This window comes from Camellia sinensis, chromosome 7 (genome assembly GCF_055761805.1).
Source record: "Camellia sinensis isolate YWXY chromosome 7, ASM5576180v1, whole genome shotgun sequence".
NCBI lineage: Eukaryota > Viridiplantae > Streptophyta > Magnoliopsida > Ericales > Theaceae > Camellia > Camellia sinensis.
In genome coordinates this window covers 107,385,544-107,391,543 of record NC_138967.1, presented here as the reverse complement: position 1 = coordinate 107,391,543, position 6,000 = coordinate 107,385,544, and the positions used below count along the sequence as shown (strand labels likewise).

General features: G+C 39.0%; 1 protein-coding gene across 28 annotated transcripts in view; it reads right to left on the bottom strand.

Annotated features, from left to right (window-relative positions):
• Nucleotides 1–4,416: 4,416 nt before the first annotated feature.
• LOC114280735 (Pentatricopeptide repeat (PPR) superfamily protein) overlaps nucleotides 4,417–6,000 on the bottom strand; it is a 55,514-nt gene continuing 53,930 nt past the window's right edge. For 12 of the 28 annotated variants that reach the window (XM_082879012.1, XM_082879007.1, XM_082879014.1 and 9 more), the window contains one exon: nucleotides 5,109–5,347. The gene's annotated coding sequence lies outside the window, so the exon portion shown is untranslated. Of the gene's footprint in view, nucleotides 4,792–5,108; nucleotides 5,369–6,000 lie in introns of those variants that run through there. The other 16 variants (XM_082879025.1, XM_082879008.1, XM_082879017.1 and 13 more) reach the window with 4 other exon arrangements.

Here is a 6,000-nt window from a genome sequence, read left to right as displayed (position 1 = left end):
AGATTAAGGACATCACGTTTCAATTAACATATCGAATGTTTACATCCATTTACATTGCATGCACCAAGGCTCCGCGCATCATTCAAACTTGTTAAAATTAATATATATAGAAAGAGAGAGAACAAATTATGTATATATATTGATGTATTATCGATTGATATTTGATTGATATATATTCTGTATTACAAATGAGGGGTTCCTTATATAGATGTAGGTGTAGGGAGTAGGTGGTGGTAGGTGAGTGTAGTAGGTGAGTGTGTGGTAGGTGATGGTAAGTGTGTGGTAGGTGATGGTAAATTATACAATGTACATTAACAGCCCCCCTCAAACTCAAGGAGGATAGGTACTAGCCAACTTGAGTTTGGAGAGAGTAACAAAACAGAAAAATAAACTGATAAATAAAACAGGATAAGAGACACGGTATGGTCGTGTCAGACCGATGTAGCAGACAGTTTATGGGGTCATGTCGGACCGTTGTAGCAGACACTGTGTGGTCGTGTCAGACCGATGTAGAAGACAGTTTACGGGGTCATGTCGGACCGTTGTAGCAGGACAGTTTACGGGGTCATGTCGGACCGTTGTAGCAGGACAGTTTACGGGGTCATGTCGGACCGTTGTAGAAGACAGTTTATGGGGTCATGTCGGACCGTTGTAGCAGACAGTGTGTGGTCGTGTCAGACCGATGTAGAAGACAGTTTACGGGGTGTGTAGATAGGCTGCCCAAAAAAATATACATGGATGTAGATATCGAGCCCTCAAAAGTCGTGCCCTCAAAAGGTGTGCCCGCACCCTCAAAAGGCGTGTCATCAAAAGGCGTGCCCGAGGCATCAAAAGGCGTGCCATGAAAAGGCGTGCCATGAAAAGGCGTGCCAGGTTGTCGGCGTCAAAAGGCGTGCGATGCGCGTGGCTGCCTCTGTGTCATGGTCTTTATAAACCGAAGCGGAGGAGGCAGAAACTGAGACAGAAAAACTGAGAGAAACCTCTGAAAAATTCTTCGTTTTGCTGAGAAAGAGAGGTCGTTTTGCTGAGAGAGATAGTCTGTAACACTCTGTGGCGAGAGATATTCTGTAACACTCTGTTGCCCAGAAAATGGCCTCGTCTTCCCGTGGGCTGCTCACTCTCTTTCCCGATCTCAACGAGTCCACAGGAGAGAGAACTGGTGCGGTGTCCCGTGAACCTCAACCAAACACCACTGGGTTTGCTCCGTTGAACTTTCCAATGCAGTCGGTGGAGCAAAAAATGGCAGTGCAAACGGATGTGGAGGCCAATCAGTATACTTTGAAGGCATGTGTGGAGTCCATGACGGCGGTCACAAACTTGTCGCACCGGCTGCAAAGTAGGACAAATGAGGTGCAGCAATTAAACTCCCAGCTGGCTCTGCTCCAACGCATGTATAAGGATGCGCGAGCAGAGATAAGCGTGCTAAGGGCAGAAAACAAGGAGCTGAAGCGGAAGGCCACCGTGATGTTCCGATTTGGAGGTCCGCCATATGCTGCAATGGAGGAGCAGGGAGGAGGCAACTTGCTTGGTGGTCTAGGAAACACGGAGGCAACACCGTCAAGGGCCGCGCAGGACGGAGGCAAGAAGAAGAGACCGGCGGCAGAGTAGAGAAGAAAAAACCCGCCTGTGGATGTGGTTGTTGTGTGGGGGTGTTTTTTTTTTTTTTTTTTTTTTTTGGTGTAAAATGGTGATCGGGGTGAGCCCCGACATGAATAAAATGAGTGTGGTGTGCAGTTCGTCTTCTTCTTCTGCTTTTGTGTTTTTTTTTTTTTTTTTTTTTTTTTGTTACTCATAATCATGTTCTGCGGAGAGAAGGCTATGGAGCGCACGGACAGAAACAGAGAGGAAGGGATAAAATAATAATAATAAAAAAAAAAAAATGGGAGATGCAAATGTGGTGGTGCGGGTCCGACCACTAATGAAAAAGGAAGATGATGGGTTTGCTTTGTGTGGCGTGGGTTTGTCAAAAGATGGAGTAAAGTAAGTATAAAAAAAAAGAAAAGAAATAGGAAAGTAGATGGTGGTTGGAAAGGATATATATATATATATATATATAGATAAAAGAAAAGGGATGAGAATGTAGTAACACGGAGGAATAATAAAAAAAAATAAAAAATAAAAAATTGAAATCATGGAGTGGGCGGTGATAAAAAAAAATATTGTTTAGAAAAAAGAGGGAGGTGGAGAACAAGCACTGTCAGGCCCGAATAATTTAGAAAAAGGGGGGAGGTGGAGAGTGAGCTGGGTGTTCAGTTTTGTAAAAGGTCTGTTTGGCTCTTGGGACACTTGATGGACCATTGGGACACTTTGCCATCCATAGATAAAGGTCTTTATGTTTGCTGTAATTAATGCGGCGAGAACAAGTGACCAAAACTTTCTCTTTATTTCTAAAAACTGTATTCTCTTCAATCTTATCTTTATCTTTCCAACCCAAAAGTGTTCTTTTAGGCCTCTCTTCAGCACTCTCATCCTTCTTTACAGTTACAGCAACCTCTGCTTCACTATGTTTCCTCTTCTTTCCCATTGTTCCTAGAGATCTGAACCACAGAAGAAAGAGAACGCAGAGAGTGAGAGAGAGAGAGAGAGTTGTTGGCGGGGATGTGTTGCAGAGTTGTTGGCGAGACTGAGACGACGACGGAGGATGGAAATTCACCAGCTGAAGATTCTCGCAGCAGATATGGCGGTGCCGTTGCCGGAGAACGGTAGAAAACGTCAGAAATTGGATGTTGACGGCCACAGTTGCTCACATGTGGCGATGAAGTGCAAAGATCGATTGCACGAGATAGTGAGAGACGAGCTCGAAAGCCACGAAGAAGATTCGTGGAAGGAAATGATGGAGCGAAGCTTCTCTTCTTGCAGAGTTACGGCTGTGGAGAGTGGAAGGTATGTGTAGAAAATTCTAGGGGACTAGGTTGAGGTCCGGCGGGCGGCCAAGGCGAAGTTGCCGCCCGCCGGTCAAGAAAAATATTAGGTTCTTAAACCTGCTCTGATACCATGTTAAAATTAATATATATAGAAAGAGAGAGAACAAATTATGTATATATATTGATGTATTATCGATTGATATTTGATTGATATATATTCTGTATTACAAATGAGGGGTTCCTTATATAGATGTAGGTGTAGGGAGTAGGTGGTGGTAGGTGAGTGTAGTAGGTGAGTGTAGTAGGTGAGTGTGTGGTAGGTGATGGTAAGTGTGTGGTAGGTGATGGTAAATTATACAATGCATTTTTAGTTCAATACTTCTTTGAATACGTACTTAGACTGCATATTATCAAATCAATTCATATGTCATGCTTATTAGCCAAGCCTATTTTAGTTGCATTATTGTATGTGTTGCACTAGACATTTGACATAATTAGGAACGTGTATTTTTTTTAACTAGTTTCTATTTTTGGCTTGGAGTACTAGGTGAGTTTTAGTGCTTTAGTATACTTGCATGAGTGTGAATAACTGTCATGACGAGCATGCTTGCCATGAGGCTAAATACTTTGTTTAACTGTTTGAATGCCTGTAGATGAAAGCTTGTTGCGTGAATTGGAATAATTCAATGAATGTATGTTTAAACCCATTTTGTTAAGTGGCAAATTCGCAAACTTTAAGCCCACTTAAGGTGGCAAAATCAAACCCTTTTTCGCAAAACAAACATGGAATTAAGTTTTTCCAATTTAAACAAACTAGTATATACTTACTTGTGCGCATCACATAATAATAATAGCCCAATAACCGAAACAAACATAATAATAATAGCCCAATAACCGAAACAAAAACATATAATGTTGATATCATATCATGATTAATAGAGGCCGATCTTTGATCGGGCGAACAGGAGTACTCAATTCATGACATTCCCCTCTCGAAACTAAGTTCCCGAGCTGAGACAACATTGGTGATGGATACGTGACCTTTGACACAAGTCATGAGTTTACTAAATTTTTTCAAAATAAAATATTTAAGTGGCGACTCTGTATCTGGCAAAACAGTCCAATTTTGACATTTTTAATTCAAAAATCAATTTTTCAAGTGATTTATCAGATTTGAACTCTTTGATGTTTATCAACTTCACATTACACTTATGAGATTAGATTCAGAACCACCGGAATCCGAACTATAGGGCTTATTTTCGAGTTTCCGAAAGAGAGCGCCAAAAAATCGAGCCACATTTAGCTTGTTAGAGAATGGGCTCTTCTAACTGGAATTCTGCAGAAGAACAACTGGGAACTGCAGCCGTAATATTAACTAGAGAATAGGGTTTTATCTGAATATGAGAGAACATGATATAATAATATATATAAATAAATACAAAAACCACCAAAGATAAGCTGATAACCAAATTTGTGGAATATGATCTAGATTTTGTAAACGACAAATGAATTTTATATCATTTCGCAGCGGAGAAGAGAGGAATAACCAGAATTTTGAGAATAATATGTTAATTTACGGATAAAAAAACCTTGAATATTTTACATTTGTGCATAAAAACAAGAATATAGCTGTAATTTATGGTGATATCAAAATACCACTAATGGGCACAAGATGAACAAAGGTATCTGCAATGACAATTACATTAGAAGTGACATCCCTAACCATTTGCTATTCCAACAGGTCAGGCCCGTCTGTCACCTAATGGGGTTGGCATCATATTATGAACATTGAAACAATTCTTGCAGGAGCCATCACTAACCCTTTTTAAGTCTGGCCATTTTCAAGGGCATGCCCTGGCACCACTGGAGGCTGCCATGACATATCCCTGAGTTTTTGGTGCTGGAGTTCAAGATATCCAGATGTCTCCTGTTTTTAACCCACAAGAGAAAACATATATTTTTTTCATGATTTTTTGAACATTACACAACCATAAGAAAACAACTAAACAAAGAAGAATGACATAAAAGACAGTTCATGGAGGGCCTGATGGCCTTGCATTCGCATTTGCTAGTGAGGTGGAAGTGGGTGCCGGCATACAATCTTAATGCCCATTAATGGTAATATCAGCTTCAGTTTCAATTTTTTGTAAAAGTGAATATGAAGTATAAAAATGATGTATAAACAATACATTTTAGATGAGTATGACATAAAAAATATATACTCCAATTAAACACAGACAAAACTAAAACCAAAAAGATAGACTACATTTTTGCTCACTACATTTCTAGGCAACAAAACGACACATCCACAAATTTCAACATGAGAGCACATAATGAATTTGATAGAAATAAACAAAAGCAGTTTTGAATGGTTTAATGTTTTATTAGCTTCTTTTGCACATACATTGGTTGATCGGAGAAAAAATTCCAGGTTGGACTTGTCTGTAGTTTATTCATATTGCCTTGCTCAGAATGTAAATTCCCTGATACAGTACAGAGAATCACTAAACTCAATTGGTAAGCCAACATCAAACCAATACAAATTACAAATCTTAATTGGTAAGCCATTATTATAAGGAGTCAACTAAAAATGATGGAAGAACTAAACCACTAATAGGAATAGATGACAGATGCAGGATAATAAAAAACAAATTATATATAAAGAAATCTAAGAATTTGAAAGGCTAAATCCATTGTTTTTATTCCACAAAAAAAACCATCAAAAAAGTAAATAACATTAGTGAAACACGAATACAAAGTAAAGAAAATGAATCTCAATTCAACTTTCCAAGAAATCAAGCCTCCAAAAGAATTACAACATATATGCAAAGATGGAGAAATGCATATAGAAATGATAAACATTGAGAAAGGCTCATACAGAAATTCCTAAAAATGACAACATCATGGCAATCATAGAATTTAAGAAAAATAAATAGATATAACAAGAAAAAAAATTCTAACGTGGCCTTTAATTGATCTAAGCATTTGAGGAAGAGAAACTGGTTTTCTCTTCTTTATTGGAATCAGTCTTTGCGTACTTTGCTAGATTGTTGGCTGGAAAAGCATATGCGAAGTGACATTTTTGATATGGCAGAAGAAAGAACAAGAAGGAAAATTTGTATTTTCTCCCAATCAA